Source organism: Haliotis cracherodii, unplaced genomic scaffold, assembly GCF_022045235.1.
Source record: "Haliotis cracherodii isolate W230 unplaced genomic scaffold, xgHalCrac1.p SCAF_6, whole genome shotgun sequence".
Taxonomy (NCBI): domain Eukaryota; kingdom Metazoa; phylum Mollusca; class Gastropoda; order Lepetellida; family Haliotidae; genus Haliotis; species Haliotis cracherodii.
The window spans coordinates 32960224-32976169 of record NW_027266319.1 but is presented as its reverse complement, the minus strand read 5'-3'; the positions used below and the strand labels follow the sequence as shown (position 1 = coordinate 32976169).

Genomic DNA, 15946 nt, shown 5'->3' with positions numbered 1-15946 from the left:
TTAAAAATAAAGTATGCAAAGAATGTAGACATACTCATACCTATTTCACCACCACAGTTCTAAAACCTGTTACAAGAAAAACATTTTCCTTCTTGTTATTAAACTGACTTTGAATTCAGTCATAACATGATGCGACTGACCTTATGCATGTGTTTCAATTTACTGCCATACAGTAGGGTATGCCCCCTTTTTAACACACACACTCAACCAGGTATCTCTGAGTATTTACTTGTGGATAGTCTTTGAAGGGCAGATTTGGGCATCAACCAAATACATATAGATTCTGGAAGCTATCTTCATCTAACCAGATATACCATGAAGGGCAGATTCTGAGAGATCTCAGTATCAACCTGAGAATATTCATTGAAAGAAGATTCTGGACTGTACTGGGTCAGTTCTGGAAGCTACCATTTCCTGGATCTACCTGATATACTTTGAAGAGCAGATTCTGAGAGATCTCAGTATCAACCCGGGGATATTCATTGAAAGAAGATTCTGGCAGCTACCTGGATCTACCCGGATATCCTTTGAAGGGCACATTCTGGGAGACCTCAGTATCTGTTTAAGGGTATTCTTTGACCTGTGTTTATGTTATATTATGGAAGCTACCAAGTAAATTCAGGTAGTTAACATCTACCAAGCAAGGGGTATTCTTCGTATAGAAACACATGCATTAAATAAAAAACTCAAATGTAGAAAAAAAAACCACATAATTACCAAAATGAAGCTTTTACAGCATGCGTACAAAGGAGCTAATTTTTTAAACACAGTTGCGAGCTAATTTACTTTCTGAGTCAAGCCTATATATTTAGAACAGTTATATACATCTAAAACATTATTTCATTTTTTTTTTAAATTTTAAAATGTTCACTAATTTTGGGAAAAACCCAATAGAGAAATGAACATATGAATGAAAACATATTGGTTACCCAATGAAAAATGTTATAACTCAATTAAAATAGAAACCCTAGAGTAAAAACTTAATTGCTCAAAAACTTATCTGGAGCTCTTCAACACTCACACGTGTCCTGTTTTAATGTAAACTAATCACAGGGAAGTCAATAGTGGCTGTGAAATTTATATTTTTTAGGTATTTTTTTTTTACCTTTTTTTTTACTAAATGCCTAGGCAAGTCTAGATCAAACCAGGGGCGGTTGGTTAGCCTAGTGGTTAAAGCGTTGCTCATCAGACCCAGGTTCGATTCCCAACATGGGTACAATGTGTGAAGCCCATTTCTGGTGTCCCCAACCGTGATATTGCTGGAATATTGCTAAAAGTGGCGTAAAACCATATTCACTCATTCACTCACTCACTCACTCACAAGGTCAAACTAACCAAGTCTAGTCTGCTTCATTCCACATATGAAAACAGAAGAAGAGGAAAAGCTCTTTCAAAGAAATTTCAAAAAAATCTATTGAAGACATGTTTTCATTGACTAAGTGTTAGTCAGTCACAGCACAACCCTTTGAGGATCACTGCTGTAACACCTTGTAGAGTAGTTATTGTGAGCACTGACATGGGAGGGCCATTACTCCGCGCTGCATCCATCTGTGTGGGAGCTGTACAGAAGGGGCAACAGGTGATACAGCCATTTAACTACAACACTATCAACTCTCAAGACGCTCCTTACAGGATTCACACATGGCAAGACAGTAGCAGGATCTATCTGTTACACACTGACACAGAGAAACCTCATTACCCCAGACTCCTATAGCTTGGTATATCGTTCAAGACAATGTACCCTGGCTCTTTTGGCGCTATGTTCTGAGATTGGCATTGTCACAACCTCCAACTCTGGATAACTCTAGACCAAATATTTCTTTATCTAAAACTATTTTTTTCCAAATCTAGCTAGACTTTTTTTTAAATCAACTTTAGTTTTGATTTATTCAAATACATATATTCCAGTCATAGTGAAGAACTAGGATAACTCTTAATGAAGAGAATATATGGATGTCAACTTCTTTATTATGAGGAGCACAACGTTTTGGAGTATATGCTTACTCCTTCATCAGGTGAATGAATGCCATTCATAACAGGCTTCCATACCTTCAGCGCTATTTAATGTACAGTGTTGGCTTCCATTGTCTATTGCTCAGATCACCTATCAGCACCAATCATCTGTTGGCTTCCATTGTTAGTTTCTACCCTTTGTTATTTTCCACCTTTTGTTATCTTATTAATTTTATTGTCCTTACATGTGCATATACATCCTCTCTGCCTCATGGCATTCATTCACCTGATGAAGGAGTAAGCATATACCCCGGTGTATCACTTCTAAATGCCTTTCCAAGACAGGATAACTCTTGTTTTCATGCCAAAGATTTAAAGAAAACATGTACTCTCGGATTCCTGGGGGGAGGGGGGAGGGCATATCTTTATGTCCTCCTAACCCAAAGTTTGCTGCTATCTGCATTCTACAACACTCCAATGAGAATATACACCAACAGTTTTAATAATAGCCATGATCAAATTGATACCAAACTTATTACTTATTAAACGGATCAACTCACAACATTGCTTAAGATAATGCATCTTCCTGGAAATGTTTTTACTTCTATCCACATTCCGCTGTCTCAAACTGTAGAAAACTCACTATATTGGGTCGAATACGGTATATTTGTAATGGTTCTCAAGTTTCAGTGTACCTGATGCAGTGTTACTGCTGGCTTTTGAAACTATGTCCTCTAAAAATAACCTATATTATTAAAAACTTATGAAAATTACTTTGTTTTAATTCTTTCAATATCATGTTCAATGCAATGATGTCATCTCTGAAGTAACTTAAATCTACACGTCATTCCCACAAAGTTGAGTCACAATTTTCTCTTTTTTAGTTTGAATATTTCGGGACTAAGCCGCTACAAATATATATTTAATCTCAAAGCAAATTGAAATGTTATTTCCTTGCACTAAAAAATAGACAAGGGGAAACCCTGATGGTAACAGATAAGCTGACTTCATTTGAAAAAAGTATACTTATATGAATATCGCAGATGTTTTATTCAACAGCAAAGATTTATAAGGTATTTTAATTGCCGGTCCACATGGACTGGCAGTCACATGAATTACTGGTCCAAACCTAATTTTACTGGTAAAAAACTGGTAATTACCGATAAACGGGACCACTGCTTGATGTAAGCTTGTGAGAATCCTGCAATCTTTGCATCCAACTAACAGTGACAGTGAAGAACACAAGAATTTACAGGCAAACTCAGTCCTAACCAATGTGTTGGCACTCCTGTGATTCCTATCACTGATTAAAATGCCTGGTTTAGATGCCGTTCACGAGATTTAAATTCCATCACTGCATAATTAAAAGCATTCAGAATCTAAACCCAAATGACAAGATGTTCTAAACATAAGTTAACTTAATCAGAAATTATTTTTAGTCCATATCTCCCTTTACATTTAAAACTGTATGGAACATAATTCATGCATGGCAAAAACTGAAATTGCCTTCGCACAGTTTGACGCACGGGTCAGGAAAGGTTAAGCAAGATGTCTGCATCCTACATTACCATAGTGCAGTGTGTGCATGTAGTGAGATGTTAGTTCTTGAGCAAATATATCTTGGGATGTGCGACCAGACGAGATGAACATCATACCAACTCTAGTGGCGATATGTCAGAATTACGGCAATACACCGAAAACAAACACTGAATCGTATGTGTCATTCATAGAGCTCAGATATAAACATTTCAAATAAACATCCGACAGGAAGCTATGTAATTGCTGGTGATGTGTTACACATGCACTCCCTGTTTGGAAGTCATACGTTTAAAGAATTTAGAATTTCTAGTTCCTGCATATAGAGCTTTAATGATATACTAGGGCTGGGACGAGTCCACATTTACTACCCAGGTACCCTCCCCCCTCTTACCTGACCCTACCCGGGTACCTGCTGTAGGTATCAAGAGATAGGTCCAAATGTCCGATTGGGAATAGTTTGACCATAGCCCTGGCAAAATGTATTTAGATACTCGTATAAAACGATCTTGTCATGCATACACTGAAGTTGACTGAAGTTTTATCTTTATTCAAACATATAAAGTCAGAAGGAATGTGTGCATAGTCAGAAAGAAATGTGCGAACATTAGGGTTACGCTACAATTTTGTCATGAAACAATATATCATGTGACTAACCAAGGGTCCGGGTAGTCCTGTGGGTACCCGGGTCCTACTCAGTACCCACCCGATCCGAGTACCCGAGTTACCCGTCCAAGCCCTAATACGCTTTGTTGCAATATGATACATTTCATGAAAGACTTACGCTTAGTCTCTGAATATAAACTCATCGACAAAAGAAACACGAATACTATACATGTTGGTTAATATATGAAAAATTACTCCTATTCAAGAGAAATTAGATTGGTTCGACACACAAATGAACATACTGGTATATTGTGTGAACCGATGCACATGAACACATCACATGTGACCTCATAGATCCATGCCTCGAGATGCACCATTTGTCTCGTGCAGGATTAGTGTATAAAGTTTGGAACACATGTTCAGCAAATCTTGATAATGAAGACACTGTATGGTAACACTTGACTGATTTTTGGTTTTGTCATGAATTGATACACATTAGAAACATCTTTTCTTAACATAAATACTTCTCTACATGTTTCTATGATTCTTGTTTTTCTACGAATATGAAACTCGAACTAAGTATCGCGATGCACCGAATTTTCTATAAACTGTTACACACCTAATACAGGCACTGGCGGATCCTGACGGAGAGTGCGCACTTTTCTTTTTTTCAAGTCCAGATATACAATGAACACTTTTTATTACCGATAGTGTAACAACAGAATTAACTTGCGTAATTCAATATGGATTTGTTGATATTCTATTTCCGATGACGGATCATGATCAGATGTGTTTAAGGTTGCAGGTCCGGCTTATGTACTGCACATACCATTTTGATACAGATTTCAAGGACCAAGTTAATACATCGGCTTATCTACGAGATCGGCTCATCTATGGTCACATACTGTAGGTCTTCCGCATGATGTCCAACACATCAACCACAAGACTACTAATACTATAATAAGTTGCACCCATTCACAGCCAGGTGTTAACACGGTACAGGTGCCATTCATCAATGAAAATAGACAGAAACCTATATAGCCTTTCTCCAGCACAACTGGCCAACATCAAAGGGAATATCAATGACTTCTCCTCCCGGCCCAGGTTACAGTTGTCTTGTGTACACAGAACCTCACCCATGCCCTAACATCTCCACTTCTCCTCAACCACTTTTCTAAACAGATTTCTATGATTACAATGGAATTTAAGATCTTGAAAACAACTTAGGTCATTGTGTATGAGTTTGTTGGGATTCCAAGGGGAAGAACTGTGGGTGAGTAAGTATGGTTTTATGCCACTTTAAGCAATATTCCAGTAATATCACAACGGGAGACACCAAAAATGGGCTTCACACATTGTACCCTTGAATCCGTGTGGGGAATGTACCTCAGGCCTTTGGCATGATTTGTTTTTTAGTTTGTTTGTTTGTTGTTTAATGTTGCACTCAGGAATATTCCAGCTATGTGATGCGGTCTGTAAATAATCGAGTCTGGACCAGACAATCCAGTGATTCACATCATGAGCATTGATCCACGCAATTGTGATACGATGACATGCATCAACCAAGTCCGAGAGCCTGACCACCCGATCCCATTAGTTGCCTTTTACGACAAGCATGGGTTGCTGAAGACCTATTCTCATCCGTATCTTCAAGGGTCCCTTTGGCATGACGGGTGAACGCTTTAACCTCTAGGCTACTAAAACCTTAAGGGATCCATCGACTTAATGTACCCCATTCAGAAATTCAGATACACCACTATGGCCATGTTTTAGCCATTATTGTACATCTAACAGTTTGAAATTCAGCCAATCAGGTGACAGCTGATGATTTTTAACAACTTTAAACATTTCAAGACATAACATATATTTCTCCATGTTACCACTGATGATTTCTGAACCCATGTCAACCTGACTAGATTTTCATTCATTCAACGTAATTTGTTCTATCCTTGTGAGTCACTGATTTCACTTACCGGTACATTAATGCCTCAAATACAATCAACGGACTATACAACACTTATATGTATGAATCACGTCAAGTTGGGAAAACTCAAGACAGATTTCCCTTTTACTTCATGACACTGGGAATAATACAGAGCACCTGATTCTCATTTTGTACAATTAGTATCAAACAGAACCACCCCAATTACGTCCTGCCTCCCAATCAAGTCCCCATTTAGTTTCCATTAGTGCTGGTGCTAAACTCTCTAATCCTGATATACCAGGACGCCCTGGGGAAAGAACCTTTGTGTCCCTTCACTACCTTTAGGAATACATCACATCTTATGGCACTTGGGGTAAAGTAAAATAGATTGTGAGGAAGAAAGCTGTGCCTTGTTTCAATATGAAGAGAGTTGAAGTGAGGTAAAAGGAGGTTTAGCATCAAACTTTTTACATTTATACAGCAATGTGTGTGTGTGTGTGTGTGTGTGTGTGTATGTATGTGTGTGTGTGTGTGTGTGTGCATTTCAGAAAGAGATCCAGGTGTAGTGAACATACATTCATTTACCCCTAATGTTACATCTGTTTACAGAGATTCAGATGGTTGTTGATCACTGGTCTTTGACCGAAAAAATTTCAATGGTCTTTTGACCGATAGAAATGCTAAGCAAGGCATCACATGCGTCAAAATTTCATAAATTAAAAGCAACTAGTAACGATTAGTCCTACTTAGAGTATCGATTTAATAGAACAATGCAGAGCCATAAAAATTGTAATTAAAATTTCGGAGCAGTGCATGTCTTTGCATCATACTTTCTGTGTCATAGGAAAACGATGTCAGCAGCTATAGAGATTAGTCAAGGTCTTTTCTTATTGCAAAGGTCAATGGCCAGATCGTATTTATTCATCCAATCGTAAATGGTATTGCATTGATTTGTTGTTGTGGTTTGTCTTTTTGAAACTTTCAGACTTCTTGACTTTTGCCTTTGACTTATTACATTTCTCTAGTCCAAGTCATTGACCTATACACAGATTTTTGTGTCAAAATCACTTGGTCCATCATGGTTCCAGACAATCTTTCGAGCCATTCAGTATTTTGCCCATAATTATCATTCCCTTTGCGTATTGACAGTTTTCTTATGGTATTCTATGCTTTCACTCTCTTGGAGCCAGTCTTTTGGGTATTTTTACACCAATGAGTAGACATTATTAAAAATTATTCTGCTTAAAATGCTGTTTGAGATGACTTCTAGTTTGTGTGTATCCATGTGCTGCCTACAGTGAGTAACATGTCGTACAAACTTACAACAGTAGTATACATGTCCAATCAATGATAGTGAGTGAGTGAGTTGGGTTTAACGCCACTTTTAACATTATTCCAGTTATATCACGGCATGTCAGCTAATGTGGGAGGAAAGCCCAAAGTGATGCAGGTCTCAGACATTTACCACTTCTGTTAAACCCACGAGCACGGGTATGGTGCTGACGAACCCAGAAACATAATCGGGGCGAACCAGGATTCGAACGCACAATCATAGGTGTCTGGCGTGCCCAAGGGACGTAACTCTGCACAGCGAATAGCGGCGCCTTAGACGACTGGGCCTGAGCCTGAGCCTGTTTTATGTATTATTCACATCAGTAGAGTTGCTGTGTGTGTTCTCATACTGCTCATGCATGTTTGTATAGAAGCAACTCAAAATTAATTTGGTAATGGTATATTGCCACTTTAACTCATTCAAAGGAATGATCACGCTAGACAGAGGGGCTTGGGTGGCCCAGTTGTCCCACGCTCCAGAATGTCTCCCCAGCCATACTTATAGACATGTTAGATGTCCAGGGTCTTATGATTGGGGCTTCAAATTTTGGATTTGCCCTGATTTTGGTCCTGGGCTTGTCAGCACCCTGCCCTCAGGTTCAGCACAGTGGGAAACCTGTAAGACTTGCATCACTTCTGGCTTCCTTCCAACACCTAGCTGACATGCTGTGATACAGCCCAGAGCCATGACTGTGGAATTTATATTTTTTAGGCATATTTTTTTACTAAGAGCCTAGGTAAGTCTAGATCAAACTAACCAAGTCTAGTTTGCTTGATTCCACAAGCATGAAAACAGCAAAAGAGGAAACGTTCTTTGGATGAATAGTTTTTAAAATTATTTCAAAGACAGGTTTTCATTGACTAAGTGTTAGTCTAGCTGTGATATAGTAGAAATACTATTCAAAGTGGCTTCACCAAACTCACGCACTCACTCACTCACTCGGAAAATGATTGTGGAACATCTTCATTTTTTAACCTAAAAAACGAATGTGATAGGTACTATCTCCTATGGAAGCCTGCATCATTCGTGCCTTCTGTCTTAATTAAATCTTAACACTGTTTTCTTTGTAAAAGAATGTGAGTGTTATCTTGAGAGGAGATAATTTTTTTTAAAGTTATTCTCACCTCACCCCATCAATCACAAAAGGGAAGCTGAAAAAGTGTGTCTTCATGTATACACCAATCTATCTGAACTTTGCAATGAATCCTCTCAGAATTCTCATCTAGATAAATAGGAGGAAAGCCTCATCCGGCGTCATACTGACAATAACTGTGTCAGTCTTATCGCACCATTTGGGTAAGTGATTGAGCTGGGCTTGATGCAGCTCTTTATAACTTAGTTCAGTTACATCATGGCGTGTCAGCGTTATTGGGATGGGGAATTCCTGGAGCTAAGCATGTTGTAAACACTTTCCACTATTGCTGAGAAACTGAGGATCATGATCAGGATGAATATAGGATTGGCACCCATGACCATGATGACATGGAGATCCTGACATGACTAAGGGATGCAACTCTGCACATCGAATTAAACACTTTTGACCATTGGGTCATATTCCTCCCTCAGAGACCCCGATAGACTAACATTTAGTCTCTGAAATCTTATATTACACAATATCCTTCTTGACTCTAAAAATAAAAAAATTCCCTATGCTGATTTCAGAGTGGATAGAGCTAGCTTGAGCTGGCTAGACTTGCTTTTATATGCATTTCTAGATTATTATTTTTTCATAAAATAAATATATTCCACGGTCATGGTGCAGGACTAAGACCCCGAGTGAATTCCAGGTTAGAATTGGTCTCCAGCAACCTATGCTGGTTGTAAAAAACTTGGTTGACAGCAGATCCTCCTACCCTGACAGCATGGATCGTTGCTCACTTTATCAATTACTTGATTGTCTTGTCCAGAATTGATTATTTACAGGCAGCCATCATATAGCTAAAAACTATTGCTGAGCGTGGCGATAAACAGCGAACAAACAATGCTTTAGAGGTATTCCTACCATAATTACTAACAATAACCGTCACGTTATTAAAGAGCCCATGAGCAGCTCTTCCCTCACACCTTCAGTGTTATTAAAGTCAGTATCTGGACAGTAGATCATTTATCAAGAAGCATCACACATGCTCCGTGTGATGAAAGAGTCATAACCACCGGTCTATACGGCAACTGCAGCATGTCAATTATCATTCCTGACCATGTACAACTGTCTACAGTCACTCTCGCAGCACCAACTGCAGGAATACATCTGCCACAACCCTCCCTCCACCTATTCAGTGATGGATATTCCACCTCCCCCTGAATGTTTATAATGGCCATTCCAGTGTGGCTTACACAGCTGACTCAAAACAAACCAACATGGAATAATAGCCCATTCAACACATGCCTACATAGTAGGGGTGGTAAATATTCTACTTATAACATGGCAATTGTTCCCCTTGGGAGATATGTTCCTCTTGATTTCAACACATTCAAATAAAAAATTAAAAATGATTATATGGGTTATATGAAAACATATGGCTAATACCAAGCACAGATGCAGTGCATAAGACTGGACATACAACATGCTTGATGAATTTAAATAATGCACAATACAGTTTGTATTTGGGTGTTGTGTTATTTTTGTTGAAAACGACCAAACGATTTAGTTAACATACAACATGCTTGATGAATTTAAATAATGCACAATACAGTTTGTATTTGGGTGTTGTGTTATTTTTATTGAAAACGACCAAACGATTTAGTTAACATACAACATGCTTGATGAATTTAAATAATGCACAATACAGTTTGTATTTGGGTGTTGTGTTATTTTTATTGAAAACGACCAAACGATTTAGTTAACATACAACATGCTTGATGAATTTAAATAATGCACAATACAATTTGTATTTGGGTGTTGTGTTATTTTTGTTGAAAACGACCAAACGATTTAGTTAACATACAACATGCTTGATGAATTTAAATAATGCACAATACAGTTTGTATTAGGGTGTTGTGTTATTTTTGTTGAAAACGACCAAACGATTTAGTTAACATACAACATGCTTGATGAATTTAAATAATGCACAATACAGTTTGTACTTGGGTGTTGTGTTATTTTTGTTGAAAACGACCAAACGATTTAGTTAACATACAACATGCTTGATGAATTTAAATAATGCACAATACAATTTGTATTTGGGTGTTGTGTTATTTTTGTTGAAAACGACCAAACGATTTAGTTAACATACAACATGCTTGATGAATTTAAATAATGCACAATACAGTTTGTATTAGGGTGTTGTGTTATTTTTATTGAAAACGACCAAACGATTTAGTTAACATACAACATGCTTGATGAATTTAAATAATGCACAATACAGTTTGTATTTGGGTGTTGTGTTATTTTTGTTGAAAACGACCAAACGATTTAGTTAACATACAACATGCTTGATGAATTTAATGCACAATACTGTTTGTATTTGGGTGTTGTGTTATTTTTGTTGAAAACGACCAAACGATTTAGTTAACATACAACATGCTTGACGAATTTAAATAATGCACAACACAGTTTGTATTTGGGAGAGTTATTTTTGTTGAAAACGACCAAATGATTTAGTTAACATACAAAATGCTTGATGAATTTAATTAATGCACAATACTGTTTGTATTTGGGTGTTGTGTTATTTTTGTTGAAAACGACCAAACGATTTAGTTAACATACAACATGCTTGACGAATTTAAATAATACACAATACAGTTTGTATTTGGGAGAGTTATTTTTGTTGAAAAAGACCAAATGATTTAGTTAACATACAACATGCTTGATGAATTTAAATAATGCACAATACAATTTGTATTTGAGGGTTGTGTTATTTTTGTTGAAAACGACCAAACGATTTAGTTCATATGTTTTGGATACATATACATGTTTAGTATGCCACAAAGAGGAGGATGGGTGGGGTGGGTCGTGGGTGGGTTGGGGATGAGGGTGGATGGTCCTCCCAACCTCTGGATCCATATGCATGGTGTGTATTCTTTTCTCACCATATTGGTTTTACAACTTAATACTACCCTATCCTACAATACAAACAGACTTCAGGACCATAATTACTGCAAGAAATCTTCTAAGTTTAGGGGTATTCATATTTCTGTCTGTCACCAAACTAGAACAAAGTAAAAAAAAAAATGGAACTGACAAATTCAAGAAACTACACAACCACAGATGAGACAGGAATTCATGAAACTGATGAAATATCCACCATACCAACAGTATACCCCTCATAACTCAAGGTCAAGGTCACACTACAGTTGGACAAGTCTACTGATTATTTAAAATTCTGGCTAAGCCACCTGGGAATTTAAGATAATCTATTAAAAATTTTAACTGTTTCAGAAGAGTTTGCCTCAGAGACCCCCCAAAATTGTTCAATGTAATTGAAAATAAATTGGTCAGGCACTAATCAGTTCAGGAAATAGTTCTTTCTCAATGTAATTTGAAGATGAAAACATTTTCAAAGTGAAACAGATGTCATAAGGTAGGTGTGTCTTGTCTGGTTGATAGGAAGTAGTTTTCAAGACCAGGAACGACTTTGAAATGGAATTGGCAGACTGTCGGTCTCATGAAGGCAACCCCATTCTACACACAATCCATACATCTTTAATGACAGAGTCTAATTACTTGTGGACATTGATACCTTGTGCTCATACACTTCCACATTGTTTCCTCATATCATGTTTCTCAGTCTCAAGTTTGGTCCACTCAAAACAAAAGGAAGCCATGGTAATAAATTGGCGGAATAGTTCTTGGAAGTGCCAGACTACAAGAGCACCTGCCAGACCATAAATTGCCCCTGGTCCCTATGCATGGCACCAGTGGTCATCTGTCTGGAAGTGCTGCACATGCTTGTATGCAATAACACACAGTCAGTGTTTACATAGAGCATTCCTACCTGGTATGGCACAGAAGGTTATAAACACCATATCTTCCCCAAATGTCTTAATGGCTGTTGAAAAGTCATTTGAAGTATGCCTTGAAGATCCTGATTGTGTTACATGTATGTGAAGATGTAGTTACCTGTACTTAAAGATTGATTCTACAGTGAAAACATATCGCTCTGACATGACAAGAAATAGGCGTAGTGACACTCCAGGATTTGTTACAGTATAAATACATAGGCCAGATCAATCAATGTTCTTGTTTAACAGATTTTCTTTATCCCTATACCAAATGGTGTGGTGAAAAAGAGTTTAGCATCATGTTCAAGATGATTGCACTTATATATAGTGATGTGTGTGTGTGTGTGTTAGTTAGGGTTGAGTTTCCTTAGAATTCTTGACACAAACGTTTTGGTATAAACCAAATCAAAAGATGTTACCATGGTTACTAAAAGATTATATATATCAAACACAGCATTTGTATTCTTCAATGCATGGTGCTGGAAGATTCATTTGTGAAACAAATATATTGGTTTGGTCTTATAATTACCCAATTTACAGTCCAGATTTACACCTTCAAAATACTTCGTGAAACATAAATTGTAGAAACTTCAGCTTTTATTCAAATACAAAAAACAATACATGTTTGTATCCCATAATTCATGTATGACATGGCGAATAAAACAGAAAGGATTTTCAAGGACAGCATTGATTTACCTTTGAGTTGTGAAGTTTCGGGATGTTTGTTTGGAAAAAAAACATCCCACAAACAATCGGTTTATTTTCCAATGCTCACCTGTGATACGATCAACTATACGAAAAACATCTCTAATAAAAGAAACTCCCATCAAGTGTCCGAAGCAGTTCATGTGTTTGGGTATCAGGAAGACAGGTGTGGCAGAGTCAAGCATACTTGGGTAATTAACCATCTTGTGATGCCGACTTAAATGCGAGTTAAACACCAAACAGCCACTATCAATCATGTGACCAAAACACGGACCAGGTCCTGTCAGTCATGGTTCAGACAAAGTCAAAACAGACAATTTGTTCAAAGGAAACCCTAGAAGAATCTTACATCCTGTTTGGATCCATCATGGCCTCCCGAATTTCTTGGTTGCACCAGAAGGTCAAGGTCATATTTTCTGATAAAAATAACTGGTCCTGGGAAGACTAACAAACATTCAGGATGTGCTGGGTAATATTGTAATTCATTCATGTATGATTTTACATGATGTACAAGTCAAATATATTTGAAAATAATCCAAATAATTAGTGTAAATGTTCAAGTTTCTACTTCATGTTTGAGCTGAATATTATATCCAGCACATGAAAGCCAACCACTGAAAACAGGCAACTTGACACTGGTTTCCATGTTGATAAGCTAGAACGGAGATCTAAAAAAGCCTAAAATATCCTTTCAAAGTTAAAGAAAACATGTCAAAAACACACACAAAAATACATTCGTCCCCACTCGCCCCTTTCCATAACCTGCAAGAAGATTCGTCCCCCTATTGAACCAATCAAAATGCACGTATTACTTCAAGTACTTCGGTCAAAGAATCCCACAGGAATAATTTTTGATTTTACATGTCTTGCATCTAAAAATATACCTAAGATACAGTTAAATGTGTTCCGTCATACTGTATAAATACCGTAAGTCCTGATGTGTTTTAATGGCATCTTGAACATATAACATGGGGAAAATATACGTGAATCATTACGTAACGAGTTGACAATTCTTTTAACTATGCTGGATTGCACTTTAACGGAACCCAGTCGCAAAAATGGCCATGAGAGGGCCCCTAGTCGCTATTCAGCTTGTCCCAGAATAATACGAGTTGGTCACGAATGAAAAAACTAATAACAACTTTTCATACAGAGCTAGTGAAGCCACATGGTTTGGGTTTCATTTGAAGATTTGACTCATGCTTGTGATAGGGAGTATAAAGCATAGAAAATCAGAGTTGGCGAATTTCTTAGGGTGGGCTGCCAAAAACAAACACTTTTTTATGGAGGCTAAATAATATAAGGGAAGTGTTCAGTTAATTAAGTGTGGCAAAACATAAGTAGTTCAATTATCTTGATTATTTAAGTGGGCTGCAATATGTGCTGCTTGCTTGATGCTACACACTGCATCACACCACATGCTGGGGGGCAGGGAAGGGGGTGGGGGGGTGGGGGGCAGGGAAGGGGGTGGGGGGGTGGGGGGCAGCTTACCTCGTGGGGAGATTGGGTGGAGGTACTGTGTTCAACAGTTTAGTTTAGTCATCATTATTTCTAGACTAACATATAGTCCCTGAAATATAGTTGTATGTATAAGGTTGAACAAAAATAATTCTAAAACCATGAATATAGATCTGAGAATGGGATGGGTGTAGCTGCTGGAGTAGAGAATGGGATGAGTGTCGCTTCTAGAGTTGAGAATTGGATGAGAGTCGCTTGGATGAGAGTAGCCTGTACCCCACTAGTGACATTATAAATACAAGACTTATTTACAGTAAAATATATGTGTATGACAATTAGATCTTTTTTGTAAGTGCCATCAGACTTTCAGCAAGGTAACTCGAAGTGCGTAAGTGAAGTAAGTGATGTCACACTGGTGCACACTCGATTTTTTACATACCAGAATATTGCTGAGTATGGTGTCAATCAATCAATCAATCAATCAATCAAGACAGCAACTGGCCAATCAGATAGTGATATTCTATGAAGAGTGATAAGACTTTTCCAGAAATCTCAAGAATACCCACAGGGTAATGAAAGACAGGTGAAACTATGGGTGACAATGTTTCAACATGGCGCTGGCAATATCCTAGCCATATATTATCACAGACACACCATCCATCTCTACCTCACAGCAGTCTCGTTACTCTGGTGATGCCCATGAATATTGCTACTTAATTCATAGACTATAACACACCATGCCTTGACTAATTCTCCTCACACCTCCTTTCTGATGTACATGGAACAACTGTCTGTGGCTGGCTGCCTGTTAATGGAGCCAAGGTTCTACCCAAGGCTTAGAGTTGATGAGTGCTGTTCTGTTCCTACTGCTGAGTATACGACAGGTATAAGTACCAGCTTCCCCATGCCATAACACTGAACACATTATACCAGCTAACAATGTACATGCTTTTCTTGTCTCCCACACCCTAGTGAATAAATTGATATCAATCCAACTCAAGTCTTAGAATGATTTGGCAAGTCTAGATTGCCTCTGTTCTGGGCTCCATTTGGATTGTATTTTTTATTTTGTAGATACAGTATATATTTTTAAATAAGATAACTATTTCTGGGGTAAAATGTTCGTCTAAAGTTTCAAGAGAAAACTGTTGACAACATATGTTTAAAACTTCAACAGAATAAAGTGGGACTAATACAAATATAAACTAAAGTATGTACAATCAAACAGGATATGTTTTTTGTCCTCCACAGCATGATTAGAACCCCCTGTTTCATCTGGCAAGTTTTTCATTTTGTAATTCCAGAAGCATAGCAAAATATATTATCTCTTATATCTTCTGTTTTGGGGGTGTTTTTTGACACAATTTTCATGAAAATAATTTCTGAAGTCTTCTGCTATAGACCCCTTGTATAAATCACAGACTGATTACTTCATCAAAGAGATAATGATTCTTCTTGACAGTTGCTCCAGGCATTTCTCCCACAATAAA

The 15946-nt window shown here is 37.6% G+C and overlaps 1 protein-coding gene across 2 annotated transcripts in view; it reads right to left on the bottom strand.

The window, feature by feature from the left end:
* Positions 1 to 15946, bottom strand: part of LOC139444852 (uncharacterized) — a 67132-nt gene that overhangs the window by 15704 nt on the left and 35482 nt on the right. The gene's annotated exons all lie outside the window — the stretch shown is intronic.